We start from the raw sequence: 15,085 nt of genomic DNA on the forward strand, positions 1-15,085 counted from the left end.
TTATAGCACAGGGGACTATATTCAATATCTTATAATAATGTATAATGGAAAAGAACCTGAAAAAGTGATACACGAATCACCTTGCTGTACATCAGAAACTAACACAATATTGTAAATCAGCTATGCTTCAATAAAAAATAAAAATTAAAATAAAATAGATGTATTATCATAGGGCATTGAGAATCTACCAGAAATATAGTTTTGGTTAATTACAAATATTTATTTGTTTGTTTATTTATCTATTTATATAAATAGTTAGCAAATGTTGAGTGCCAGCACCAGGCTAAGGATGTTTCATGGATGTTTGCATTGAATCCCTACAATAACTTTCTGAAGTGGAAATTATTTATCCACATTACTACAGTGAAAAAACCCAAGATTCAGGGAGATTAAGTGCCAAGGTTGCCTGAGCGACAGAGCTGGGATCGAAGCCAGGGCTACCTCACTTCAAGCTCTTGCTTTGACCACATTCTACTGCTTCCTCCAAAGTTTTGTGTTTTTTTTTTTTCCCCCAAGGAAGCATTGTTTGGGGGCATAGCCTTTAGTTCAAAGGGACACTTAGGAAGAGAAAATGCTCCCTTTATTTGTTAAAAAAGTTGTTGGGAAATCTATAGGTCAAAGAGTAAACGACGACATACGTAGCTCACTACGAGAAGAAGGATTAGAAATGAAGCCTGTGGGGCAGTACTCTCGTCCGGCAATAGGGGCGGAGCAAGCCCGCAGCCGTTATCGCGAGACCCTCGGCGGCGCGAGCGGGCCTGGTCCGCCAAAAGGCAGCCTCGCAGTGCCGGAGAATGTGGAGAGAGGTGGGCTGCGGCTTTCTCCCTGGAGCGCTCCAGGCCCTCCGGCCTCGGGGCCGGCAGGGGAGCTGGGGGACCCGACGACAGGCAGAGGGCTGTGTCGTGCAGAGCTCCAGAGCCCTCGCCACAGCTGCCCGCTGACCACGCCTGGGCCTTGACGTAATGGTGGAGGCCGTCTCCACGGGTCGCGGTCCATGGAGGCCTCAGCAGCTGGAGGATATAGACACTGCTATTCAGGTAAGAGCTTCAACCAGCTTAAGTCTCTCCATTCATGTGTCAGAAATTGGTACAGCTTGGGTCAGTTGTCGACCCCTAGCAGGTGGCCAGAGGTCAGGGGTAAGTTGCCAGGACTTCGCCCATCACTACTTCACGTCCTCCTCCGTGGTTGGCACTGTTGTCAACGAAGGGCAGTTATTGTGAGCTGGGGATCGGTGTTCGCTGCAACACGTATTCCTATTGATCCTATACAATGATTCTCTCCAGTTTAAATGAAAAGCCTGAGGGCCGGCTGGGTCTTGGGCGCCTGGCTCCCTCAGTGATGACGGCTGGGTTAGGGTCTGGGGACCTGGCCCTGAGGGCGCCACCAGCTGGGATCTGCCTCCTCAGCTGGGCCTGGGCACTGGCGGGAGGACCCAGACCTGGTGCTGGAGGAACGCTCCTGGGCAGGGTAACCAAGCCAGGGCCTGGACCTCGGAGGGCGAAAGTTGAGCCTTGGGACCTTGCCCTTTCTCGTCAGAACAGAGAATAACATTTGTTTCGGTGGAGGTTTACAGGAACATCGTTCTCTGACCTCAGGAACAAAGGATCTGACACCAAGAAGTTTGCACCAACTAAGCACGCCCCTCGCTCACCTTTCCTATAAAAGGGCTTTACTTTCGGGGAGTTTGGGGTTAAGGCCTGAGCCACCCGTCTCCTTGCGTGGCCCTGCAGTAAACCTTTCTCTGCTCCAAACTCCGACCTTCAGGTACTGTTTGACCTCACTGTGGGTCGGGCACACGGACTTGGCGTTTAATAACATTCCCACTTGTCTTTGCATGCGTCCCTGCTCCTTGTAGGAGCCTGTTTTTTCTCACCCACACTCCACCATGTTCCCTCTTTGTAGCTCTGAAGAAATCATCATTAATTTAATTTTCTATGAGACTCAACACTTGTTAAGCGTCCCTGCCTTGCAATTAAGAATTTCTATGAACATGAGTCTCTGGAGACCTGACGTGCTTGAGTTCAAAGACTATAGCCCATGTGTTTATGAGCCGTTTCCATAAAACAAGAAATAGCTTGTTTTTCCTGAACTGTTGCCCAAGAATCCATCTTCCTGCCAAAAATCACAGGGTGTGGAGTTGGGACCTGACTTACTAGATGGAGGTCTATAGTTTTTGCTTTCTGATCCCAAATTTCAACGTGCTTTCAAGGAAAGACTCATAGACAATGGTCACATCCATGTGCATAGACCAGGAGTTACTTTTTTTCATAACAACACTAAAAGTTGGGCCTTGAACTCTGGAGAGAGGTTAAAAATCACTCCTCCCTTCCCATTCTGCACGACCACTCATCTGCAAAAGGTTACAGTTTCCTTTTCTGTTTTATTAATAATATTAGCTAATATTCCTTGAGTGTTTATATTGTACCAGATCCTAAGCTTTAGAGGAGTGAATTCTCAGAACTACCCTAGGAGATGGACAGACTTAGAATGATTGCCGTGTATGTTGTAGGGAGGGAGACCCCTTCCAGGGCCCGAGAGTGGGCTCTTGTCTAACACCAGGAAATGAATTGTCCAAGGAGACACATGTACTGACAAAGCAAAAGGCTTTATTGGGAAAGGGCACCCAGGTAGAGAGCAGCAGGGTAAGGGAACCCAGGAGAACTGCTCTGCCACATGGCTCGCAGTCTCAGGGTTTATGGTAATGGGGTTGGTTTCTGGGTTGTTTCTGGCCAATCATCTTGGTTGTCCCCATATTTGGTCTGACTCAGGGTCCTTCCTGGTGGTGCGCACATCTCTCAGCCCAGATGGATTCTAGTGTGAGGGTTTCTGGGAAGTTGGCAGGACATATTATGGGCTGGCATCTCCTCCCTCCTTCTGGCCCTTCCCGAATTCTCCAGGTTAATTTTTGGTGGCAGCACTGTGTTCTTACCGGGACCCCCTGTGGTGAGATAACTCATGCAAGTAATTATGATCATGCCTGGCCAAGGTGGGTGGTTTTGGTCAGCGGTTCCCTAACGTGGAGATCTTTAGCTACTTTTCCAGAATGATGCAGCAGTAAGTGGCAGCACCGTCGAATGAACTCAAGTGTGTCTGACTCCAGAGCCTTCACATCTGACCACTCCACACTGCTGCCCCATGGGTTGGCCCTTTACAGCTTTTCGTATTCGTGCTTTACTCCTCGTCTGATTAATCCAGGAAAGTGTTGTTGTCAGGGAGTCTGGGTTTTACAAGCTGCATGGATGAAAAAGAGAAGGGACTTGGCGAGGAAGGTGAGAGAGGAGTGGAAACAGCCAGTGTAACCTGGGCAGCTGCACTGGCAGTTCTGAGGAAGTGGACATCAAACAGCTCTGCTAGACTGAATTGCAAGGGACAGGGAACAGTCAGGGAAGTGGGTGGGAGGAGAGGATATGGGGCTGGACCGGGAGTAGTTCATGTTGACTACCTCGGAGCACCTCCTTTCTCAACCTTAGAAAGTAGAGTTCTTATTAATTAATCTTTATTTCAAAAAACTTTTACAGTGATTTGTTAATTTCCATTTATTCATTCAGCATGCATTTTAACACAACAATTATATACAGGGCACCGTGCTTTACAGTAGGACTACCAAAAGGAATCCATTGTGAGCCTGACATAAAGGAGTTCATCATCTAGTGGGGACGGTGAATAGAATGGCAGCGTAAGGTAGTGACAAATTGCATGGCTTGCGAACTGAAAGAAAACAGGTTTACATCTGAGCTCCACACACCCAAGCTGTGTCATCACAGGCAAATCACTTAATTCCTCTAAGCCTCAGTTTCCACATCTGTACAATTTAGTAGGAAGAGTAGAAATAATGCATGTAAAATACACAACAGTGTTCTTACCATATTATGTACTCGAAAAATATTACCTATTATTATGTAAAGAAATAGTTGCCTTTCATTATAAGAAGTGCTGTAAGAGAGGTATGTTCTACTAAAAAATGAATTCTGTAGTGATCATGAAGATGTTCCAGAGGGTCAGAAGATTTAATCTAAAATGTAAATGATTACAAGTTTGACAGGCAAGCAAGATGGGGTTGGAGAGACGTTCTAGACAGAACGTCTTCGTCTTCTTTGCAACTTATGCAAAGGTATGGAGATTGAAGAGAGTAATTCCAGCATGCTTAGGGACCAGTGAGTTGGTTGGTCAGAGGGAGGAGAAGGTGAGGGTAGGTGTGTCTGGAAAGGGAGCCTGAAGCTGGATTCTCAAGAGCCTGGCTGGCCTGGCTGAGAAGTCTCATCCCTAGAAAGTCCCTTGAGATCCCTGAAAGAATGAAGTTCCAAAGTATCAGCTACACCTCAGGAAACTGATGGGAATAATTTTGGGTGGACAAAGAAGGTTTTTAAAACCACAAAGATTTTTATTTTCTGAAAGGAAAGCACTCTATGGCAACAAGCTTTGACTGCTTGTCAAAGGATGAAATAACTTCCACAGTAAGGGAAGGAAGAGGCCCGATGCCCATTGTTCCAAACATACAGCTTCATTGTCTTCTTCTCTGTATTAATTTGTTCCCTTTTCTTACTTGATTTCTTACCCCCAAAGCACAAGGAAGATTTAAACCTCAGCAGGCAAAATAGGAATGATGTTGATGTTTTGTCCCATTTTCCTGAGTTATTCTTTGAAAAGAAATGTGGTGTGGGCCCCGTGAAAGTTGATGTTCTGGCTGAAGCACTCATAAGAATGTTTTTTAAACTAAATCCACAAAGATCTTAGCATGTTCAGTGTTTCTGCTGTGGTTACTACCCTCTGCCAAATAGTGCCTTGGATCTTAAATGACTTGTGAATGAAACAGCAACTTGGGAGGCCAAAAAATTGTCCTGTGGGCACAACATGATGTTTATTTCCAGTACAAAGCAACCTCCCTCTAAGGACCAAGAGTTGCTTCACTTCTATTGGAGTGCTGATGCCGACACGGCCAGGCTGACCACTCTGTAGTTGGTCAGCCCTAGAATCTATTCCAGCTTTAAGATGTGAGGTGAAACCGCTGAAAAATTTTAAAAAGTGAAACTTCCGTTAATCAGATGGCTTTGAGGACTGGATTTTTCTTGTTGAATCTTCAACTTAAATTAAGATACATCCAACCCCTTTTATATTAAATATAAACTGTTTTAGTCTTCATTGAAAATCTTCCTGAAATGTGGGAGACCAGCCTGTGAATTCCATGCTAGAAGATCCAGGGGAATTGGACAATGCTTTGGGGTTATTTTATCACACCTGAGTGCTTATTTTACCTAGCTGCAGATCTAAATGACGGAAGGGGAGGCAACCAGCCTGTCTGTGCATCCCAAGATGTGCCCAAGAGATGTTTTTATTATCCTCCTTGTTATGGACCAAACTGTGTTCTCCCAAAGTTCATATGTCGAAGCCCCACCCTCAACATTACTATATTTGGAGACGGGCACTTTACAGAGGTAATTAAGGTTAAGTGAGGTCATAAGGGTGGGACCTAATCCAATGGGACTGATATCCTTACAAAACGAAGAAGAGATGAAAGCTCGCTCTCCTCACACATGCACAGGGGAAAAGCCACGTGAAGACACAGTGAGAAGGTGGCCGTCTGCAAGCCAGAAAGAGATGTCTCTCCAGAAACCAACCCCAATGGCGCCTGATCTTGGACTTGTACCCTCCAGAACTGTGAGAAAATAAATGTCTGTTGTTTAAGCCACCCAGCCTGAGTATTTTGTTGTGGCAGTGCTAGCAAGTGAATATACTGCTCTTAATATGAGTATGATGAAGATAAAGATAATAAGGAAAACTTGTATTTGCTGAGCAATTACTGTGTGCCTGGCTTTGTGCTTGGGGGCTTTGTATACTTCATTTAATCTGGACCATTATTCTGCGATGGGGACTTGGCACTTCCTTCTGACAGGAAAGTAAAAGAAGTGCTCTGGCTAGTGGCTCTGACCTCCCACGAAATAAGATTTGGTCATTTGGGGAATCATTGTAAAGTAAAAAAGGTGATTTTTAAGGTGTGCATGAAAATCATCTCATTAACTGAATCCACCAATCTGAAGCTCAGATTCTGCCTCTCAGATCCAAGGCAGTAAGATTTTCACATGGTGAATGTAAGTGTTGCACTAGTACCCTACAATCTTTTATGCTGCATATCTGATATAAGAGTTCTGCTGTTGAATCCGATGAGGGTCTGTAAAAGCTTATTTCTTACAGCAGAGGGCAGGCTCAGCCTGTGAAAGGAATAAGGCTGTGCTCCCTCGCAGATCTCAAACATATGCTGATCTTCCCTCACCTTCTGATACACTTTTCTGCCAACTTAACAGCTAAATTAAAATTTGTGCTCCCAGATGAGTCTCAGTAGAAAATCATCTTAAAAAAGATTATTTTTGATAAAATAAAGCCTGCCAAGGAGCTTTTGACACGGCCCTTCCCTAAAGAATGATTCTCTAGTAGTGTTAAAGAATAATAAATCCTATTTTATTTTGTTTTATTTTATTGGACATAGCCTTTTAATTAAAATTTTTTCCTTTTTAAATTGAGCTACAGTTGATATACAATATTATGTAAGTTATACAGTGATTCACAGTTTTAAAGGTTATACTCCATTTATAGTTATTATAAAATATCAGCTGAATAGCCTTTTTAATTTTATTTTTCTTTTATTTTCCTTTATTTTTTAAATTTTTGGCTGTGCTGCATCTTCGTTGCTGCACGCAGGTTTTCTTCTAGTTGCATCAAGTGGGGGCTTCTCTTCGTTACGGTGCGTGGGCTTCTCACTGCAGTGCCTTCTCTTGTTGCGGAGCATGGGCTCTAAGCACACGGGCTTCAGTAGTTGCAGCACACAGGCTCAGTTGTTGTGGCTCGCAGGCTCTAGAGCGCAGGCTCAGTAGTTGTGGCGCATGGGCTTAGTTGCTCCGCGGCATGTGGGATCTTCCTGTATCAGGGATCGAACCCGTGTCCCCTACATTGGCAGGCGGATTCTTAACCACTGTGCCACCAGGGAAGCCCCTAGCCTTTTTTAATTATAGAAAATTTCAAACATGTAGAAAAGCACAGCAGACATTACAACAGATAAAGAATACCCACCACCACTCACGGATATGAAGCAAATTGTATTCGATTTTAATTTGCATTTCCTAAGCACTTGCAAACTTGTGATATTTACTAGCCAAATCTGAATGAAAGTGATAAATGAAGAAGACGTGGAACAGATGTTGGAAATTTCGAGTTGTCATCTCGTACCTACCTAATTTATTGAAAGATCTTGAAAACATTGCATTACCTACGTAATAAAGAATATGTTTGAGCTAGACAATATATATTTCAACCCTGATTCTGCCTGCTCCTTGCTTTATGTAACTTGGGCAAATTATTCAACCTCTTCAAGCCTCAGCTTCCATACCTATGAAATGTGGACTCATAACTGTGCCCACTTCATTGGGTGATAAATATTCAAGGTGAATTGCGTATAAAGCATTTAGCACAGCACCTGGCAGGTAGTATTGAATAAATGTACAAGGATGTTATTCACTTCCTTGGACTTCATTCAGCGTCTTCATGTTTGATATGAGGGATTTAGAAGAGATCTTTAAGTCCACTAGCAATTGAAAATGCTAACTTATATGTGTGTTTAACTTTTTATTGCTAATATCTTGATTGGGCCAGAGGTATTAGAACAGAGAGAACCCTATACTGTCGGTGTCAGGCACACTGATAGTACATGGTATATAAATCTGCATTTTCTAGTTAGTAGTAAAATATCTCCAGGGCCCAAAACTGATGGCTTTCACTCTACTGTGTTCTTTCATGTATTTTCTCCCTGATTCTTTTAAGGGTAAGGACTATATTGCATTTCCGTGTTCAGCTCAATTCAATGAGAATCGTTTATTGGGCGCCTAAAATGTATAAGGCATTTTCTAGACACTGGGGGGAAAGATAAGACACACACATTTTCCCCATCATGATACTATAGTAGCGGAAGATAAAATATGGTCACAAAATCCAAAAGGTAAGAAAGAATGTGATGAATGCAATAAGGAAAATTTACCCCGAGGAGACAGAGTAAACCACTAATTAAGACTCTGTATAAGTAAGCCTTCAAAGTGAGTAGAATTTGGATAGGATGAGATTGGGTGGCCATGGGTGCACAGGCAGGAACATTCTAGAGAGAGAGAAAGATTCAGACACTGGCAAAGCCATTTTTGTAGCCTGGACTGGTTAAGGGAGGGATTTAATGGGGTGTAGCAAGAGGGATTTAATGGGGTGTAGCAAGAGTTGGGACTGAAAAGATAAATTGGAGCCCAGCTGTGGAGGGCTATGAATGCCGGCTTAAGGACTTTAAACTTCATGAGATGTGGTGAGATCAGAAACATGCTTGAAGGGGGATGGTGCCAGGAATGGATGGTGGTGGAGAGAAAACAGAAATGGAGATTGTGTTGGTAAGTGACTTGATGGTCTGCTCAGAGGGTTAGAGACCTGAATTATGATCCTGGGGGTAAAAAGAAGATGTGGATGTGAGAGAAATTAGAGGATGAATCATTCATTCATTCCTTCCATTTTTATTAAACACCTACTCTGACCAGGTATCTTCTTTGTATAAGGGCTTCAAAGAAAAATCAGAGGATCCTTGTTTGAGGCAGGGGGTAATTTAGCCAATACTTAGATTTTCAAGAATTCTTGTCATGGTGTTGGGAAAGGGGTGGTTAGTAAGGAAAAGAGGGACGTGGAGGACAGGATTGCCATTCCGGAGACAATCTACATCGGAGAAGAGGATGATTTAAGCGAGGAGGATGAGATCATTTTGGAGTGGAATTCAGCTTCTAAATCTCAGGAGGTGAATGAATACATGCGTAAGAATGAAAGAATGCATCAGTGCATGAAGGTATGGGTGGAGGAATGGGAGTGTTGCCACCCTGCGTGAATCAGGTACCTAAATATTATGATTAAATCTCTCGGAGCAAAACAGTCTCTAAATATTCTAAAACACATTTATAATGATGGGCAAATAATGAAGAAAAGCATTATTGGGAGCTTAGTTTTTAATTCTGCAGACTTATATGGCAAAGTTCAGAATGATAGGATTGGCAGCCAAAATGTCAAAATTTGCGAACAGAAACATTGACTCTGTGTTTTTATAACGTCTTCTAATATTTTTTCAACTTCTACATCACAATTCAGTTACTCTGGACTTGTCCTTTTTCCAGTGTTTTGGCTTTTTAAAAAAATTTCTGGTGTTATGTCAATTCTCGGTACATTTGTGTGTGTGTGCATGTGTGTGTTGAGAGAGAGACTTCAAATCTCTTTCTACTACTTTATTTAACTGCTTGATTTATTGTTACAGCAAGCTTCTCCCTGTTAAATATTTTTTAAAATCTCATTTGTTTTATTTTGCCACTCTCTGATTTTTCTAATTATCAACGTGGGTTTTCCCTCACGAGAGACTTAGAGGTGAACAAGGAAGCTTCCGACCATGTCCTGTTACCCTGATCTTGTCTGAGTCAAATGTAAGAATTTGAGGATTCAAAGGATTGAGTTGAATGATGTCCACAGACACAGGGTATCATTCACATTTGTCAGCTCAAGATACCAGGGCTCCACTGGTTGCCCCACTGTACTTTCAGAAGCCCTCTCTGTCAAAGAACAAGCCTGAGGGCTTCCCCGGTGGTGCAGTGGTTGAGAGTCCACCTGCCAATGCAGGGGACACGGGTTTGTGCCCCAGTCCGGGAAGATCCCACATGCCGCGGAGCGACTGGGCTCGTGAGCCATGGCCGCTGAGCCTGCGCGTCCAGAGCCTGTGCTCCGCAATGGGAGAGGCCACAACAGTGAGAGGCCCGTGTACCGCAAAAAAAAAAAAAAATAAATAAAAAATAAAAAAGAACAAGCCTGAGCCCCCTACCATCGGTCTTCAAGCATAGTGTCCTGCCCTCACTGTGATTTTGAGGCCCTTTCCCACGGAATAGCTTAGACCGTGAAGTTGGGTGCTGCTGGAGTTAGGATCACCACACTGATCAACCTGGGGGGAAGCCACTTGTGACTGGGGAGCTTCAGAGAGTGGCCAGAAAACATTCAGAGATCATCTAAATCATGTCTAGACAGCCTTGTCTAAAGAATACGGTGTTTTCCACTGTAATTTGGCTTTAAGTAGAAGATCTGTAGAGTCATCTCTACAGATGAAACTTCTATCCCAGAGACAAGCTGTTGATGAGGTTTCTGCACTGGATGATGGGTGACCATGAGGACTGATCCTGTCATGGCTTGTTCCACTGGGACCAGGATTCTCTGGCCACCTCCATGGTAGGAGAAAAGGAGGCAGGGCGAGAGCCTTCTGTGGACACTTGCTCTCATGGTTGTGCAGATGAAGGGTTATTACCCTGCCCTTTTCTGGTTCTGGATTGGGTCTGAGACTGAGTTAGAGAACATTATGGATCTGGGTCTTCTGTTTACGTGGCCTTGAGTGTGTGTGTGGGGTTGAAGCTGGGGGATCTATATCTACACAGTCTATAGCCACATGGTAACTGCTGTTTTGGAAGAGGTTTGAGGTTCTTGGAGTCTCATCTGTGGGAAGGTGCCTTCACATAAGATCAGTTATCCTTATAAAAATGCACATAGCTTTGTCAACATGGCTTTATAGAGTGGAGATTCAGGTAAAATATCTTGAACCTTGTGGAGAAGCTCAAAATACTTAGAGGCCAATCTGAAATGTCAACAACCCTTCCTACATGTCTCAATTTTGATGCATCTGAAAGTGTAAGGATTTCCAGCATCCTAATGAAACATAGTTTGCAAGTATGCAATTCTCAGCTGTTGTACTCAGAATGATGCACTAGAGGATATTTCTCCTTGTTTCATAAAGATGAGGGACTTGATCATAAGAGCAAGATGTTCATTCTTGAATTCCCTCATGGGACGCTTTGATTAAGTTGCCTGTGACATTTAATACAACCCTAGTGATTGAAGAGAATGCAAAGGATCCTGGTGAGTAGCTATGCTCTGAAGACTATTTTCTTTTTAGTTAAGGCAAAAACATGATTTTCTTAGATAAAGGATGGACCAAGCCAGTTTGATGAGTGGTGTAGGTGGGCTTGGAACTCACCAATTCCACCCTTCTAGGCAAGTGCTGCTGGCACAACACCAGCCCGTAGGGTCTATGAGTGACACACACATGTGAGCAGGAAATCACAGATCTGGGGAAATGCCCCTATTAGTTTCACCAAATATATATACTGCACCAATAACAACAACAGCACCAACAGAATAGCACTATATGAGCAATAACGAACATTTGTGGAGTACCTATTGCGAACCAGGACTTGAACTAAGCTTTTTATATACCTAACCTCATATTTCATTTCATTTCATTTCATAGCGGATACTATTATTATTTCCACTTGTACAAAGAGAAAAGCTGAGATTTAGAGAAGTTAAGTAATATCCCAAATCACCAGCTATTATTGTGTGTGGAGGCAGAACTCAAACCCAGAGTTGGCTATCTTAAAATAGTACAGGCAATAAACATGTGAAAAACTAACCTAAATCCCGCTATTCAGAAGGAACTATTTATAACATTGCTGTTGTGTAGCTTTCCAGATTTCCCCCTATGAGTATTACTTATAAAATTTATATATACATAAGTACATACATATATATGCATACAGATATCTGCCCATCTTTTATAGCCTTTCTTTTCATATCACAATGTAGAGCCTAGAACTATCTCCATGCAATCAGAGTGTTTATGACAGACAGCCTGATAGTCTGGTCACTTCAGGTCCTCTGGGCTGTGGCTGCAGCAGACTGCTTGTCCAGCCTGATGCCCACAAAGCACACAAGATGAGGGTTCCATAAAATGCAGAGCTGGGCACCCAAGTAGATATCAAGACCACAAAGTCCAAGGGCTTTGAAACCTACTCCAGCACATTCTCACATTCCAGTATTTTACAGACAAGGGTAATGAGCCCAAGAATTACCGCCCTCCAGCTTCAGGGGAGTGAAAAATGAAGGGTTGTTTTCCAAGTAATGTGACGCCAGACAGCTGGCTGAACAGTCAATAGTGCCAGGCCTTCTCTGAAGGCCAGTGTCAGCCCCCACCTCCTCCCCACCACCAAATGTCACAGTGCACCCCGAACCAGGGAAATCTGTCCTTCTACAGGATGTAGAACTGCAAGAGGAAAGCAGGTTTTACTGGCTTGTGGTTTCCTAGGCTCTTAGAATGTTGAATGCAGCCTGTGCATTGGCAGCAGGAGAACTCGAAAGAAACCACAGGGTTGGAATTGATCATTTCCTGTTGTCCCCCTCTTCTGCCTATATCAGTACCTGTTTCTTGATAAATAGACACATGAACATACTCCAAACGTAAGGTCCTAGACAGCAAGCAATAAAAACGTGCCTTGACCCACTGAAATAAATTGTACCAAATGGAGTTCTTGTTTCCATTTATTATTTATTAGTCATATGGAGCAGCTAGTGGAATAAATTTTTTTTTCTAGTGGAAAATGAATGTATGACAATCAGAAGTAATAGCGATCACAGAACAACTGTTCTCCCCAGCTTGGGCCTAGTTTAATTGAGCAAAATTCTTCCTGCAGATTAATGACTCTCTTTCTCCACTTGATCGTCTTTCAGCTGGTACCTCAAGCTGTCTTTCTCCCGTTCCTTCTCTTTCTGACCACCATAACAAGTTTTCCAGTAGCCTCTTCCAGGTGCCACAGTTAAAGAAATATTAGTGAGGCTGATAGGTTTTAAAGGAGCTGAGTGGTCCAGGAATGGGTTTGGAATTGATTCAAAGGAATGGCTGCTTCAATAAAATATTTTATTTGGAATAAGAGGAAATTGGTCCCTTAGTAACATTAGCAATTTATTCAGAGTCACTGTCACATGAGGACATCTGAAGATCATATTGAGAATTTGATGAATTTGTCTCACTCCCAAAGATAACCTAGAAGAAGATGGAATAATTTACTTTTATTATCACCTAGTATAAACTTGATAATTTGGTAGATAGAAATAGCAGTATTAAAGATAAATCAGGTGGTGAAAACAGTTACTAGACTCTTCTTTTAACCATAGAATTTAGTGCACAGAGGAAGCACTTAGTTTTCAAGCTTTTTTGTCATTAAAAATAACTCATGCAATACCATCTGCCTTATTCTATTTTATAATTATCAGAATTAAAAAGGTAGGTCTTGGGCTTCCCTGGTGGCGCAGTGGTTGAGAGTCCGCCTGCCGATGCAGGGGACATGGGTTCGTGCCCCGGTCCGGGAAGATCCCACATGCCGCGGAGTGGCTGGGCCCGTGAGCCATGGCCACTGAGCCTGCGCATCCGGAGCCTGTGCTCTGCAATGGGAGAGGCCACAACAGTGAGAGGCCCGCGTACCGCAAAAAAAAAAAAAAAAAAAAAAAAAAATGTAGGTCTTGGTTAAGTGGTGGCCTCCCCCTTGAGCCTGGTAGAATAATGCTGAGTTGCCTGGTAAGGTCCATAGTGCTTCTGTTGAACTCAGACTTCAATAATACCCTGTTTTTAGCCAGAGTGAGCTTTCTAAAATGACTGTCAACCCCCTGCTTAATCATGTCAGTGGCCGCCTGTGGCCATGAGGATGAAGTACAAACTCAAGATCATGGCTTAAAGAATTTATCTCAGTCTGGTCCCAGGTCATCTCTTCTGCTACTTCCTCTCTGTCTCTGCTCCCCAGCCATACTGTGAACCACCAGGGGTTCCCCTATTTGAATGTTTGTAATCATACCTAGGCCTGAGTACAGGCTGGCCCTTCCACCAAGACCCTACGGTTTCATACTCCATAGTACTTTTTCATGATACTTTGGTATCCAAGTGACATGCCCTAGGCTGTGTGCCAAGCCAGTGACGGAGTCAGAAATGCAGAACATAAATTCTCTGAACATTGACTATGGGTCCTTAAGAAATAAGCCTTTGGAATGTCTACTCTAAGGGAGATGGCTTCTGCTTGGAGACTTTCTTAATACTGTCCAATACTCCCAAAATATATGTTCTGTTTCACTGGCTTGAAGTAGGAATCAAAAAGAGCAATTTTCATTTCTAAGACAAGATCAGGAATCTAAAACATGGATTTAATTATAGCATTGGCTATTCCTGGCACTGCTCATATTAGTGTTTTTTTTCTTTGACACGTGCCATTCACGTTTAAGCACTGTGGCTCCGAAAGGAGTTGACAAAACCTTTTGTGTGTGTCTCCTTGAAACACCCAAGCCATAGAGGTGAATTACACTGTGTAGATTATCAGTGAGCAGGTGATTCTCCAAAGCATGCTTAGGTATGCAAGGCATTGTGATCCTAGGATTTTATTGGTCACTGAAAGTTTCCTATGTTCTCCAACTTGGATCAGTCATGGAAAATGATAACAAAAGCCTTCTCAATTGCTGTGAGTTCTTCAAAAATATTAGCTCCTTCTGTATATGTTGGTAGGAGCTTCGGAAGGGAATAGGATGTGTAATTATGACAGGGAGGGTGAGAGATGGCACTGGAGCAAGTGTCAAGGAAATGGGAGAATAGAAAGAAAAGTCCTGAGATGCTGTCAGTCAAGTGCATAAGCTGATGAAATGGCTCCTGGAGGGGGGTGGGGACAGCAAATCACTGGCTACAAAGACAAGGCCACTCACACCAACCGTTCTTTTGATCATGCCATTGACTTTGCATCTACCATGTATTACTGCAGACTCACATATTGTGAGACTGCCATGAGTTTGCCATGTAGACATAGTCTGAACTGTTTTTACTTAATCCTGTAGTAACCTCTGATATACCTCCGAGTCAAAATTAACCTTCATGGATGTATTTGAATGCTTATAGTTGCCTTTTTAATGAAAAGTGAATTTTTAAATCTTGAATTAAATAGCTTAATGGAGCCTGGATATTCTTGTCATGTATTAATTATACCTCATGATAAATACTCATTGGAAAATCGCTTGCCAGATCACATACAGACGCATGGAATATCTCAAGGGGCCAACAGTAATTCTTCTGAAGATTCTTTGGCTCCATTTTATTTCTCAAGATAGATCTATAAATCTGATAGCAATTGAACTACATCAAGTATATGAAGCTGTTAAATGTAAAGGAAAAGACAGGATACTTAAA

General features: G+C 42.9%; 1 protein-coding gene across 5 annotated transcripts in view; it reads left to right on the top strand.

Moving 5' to 3' along the window:
- The first annotated feature begins 630 nt into the window (after window positions 1-630).
- The window catches only part of EYA1 (EYA transcriptional coactivator and phosphatase 1), a 561,881-nt gene continuing 547,426 nt past the window's right edge, over window positions 631-15,085 (top strand). For all 5 annotated transcript variants that reach the window (XM_079902475.1, XM_079902474.1, XM_079902481.1 and 2 more), the window contains exon 1: window positions 631-1,037. The gene's annotated coding sequence lies outside the window, so the exon portion shown is untranslated. The remainder of the gene's footprint in view (window positions 1,038-15,085) is intronic.

This window comes from Stenella coeruleoalba, assembly GCF_951394435.1.
Source record: "Stenella coeruleoalba genome assembly, chromosome: 17".
Lineage (NCBI taxonomy): Eukaryota > Metazoa > Chordata > Mammalia > Artiodactyla > Delphinidae > Stenella > Stenella coeruleoalba.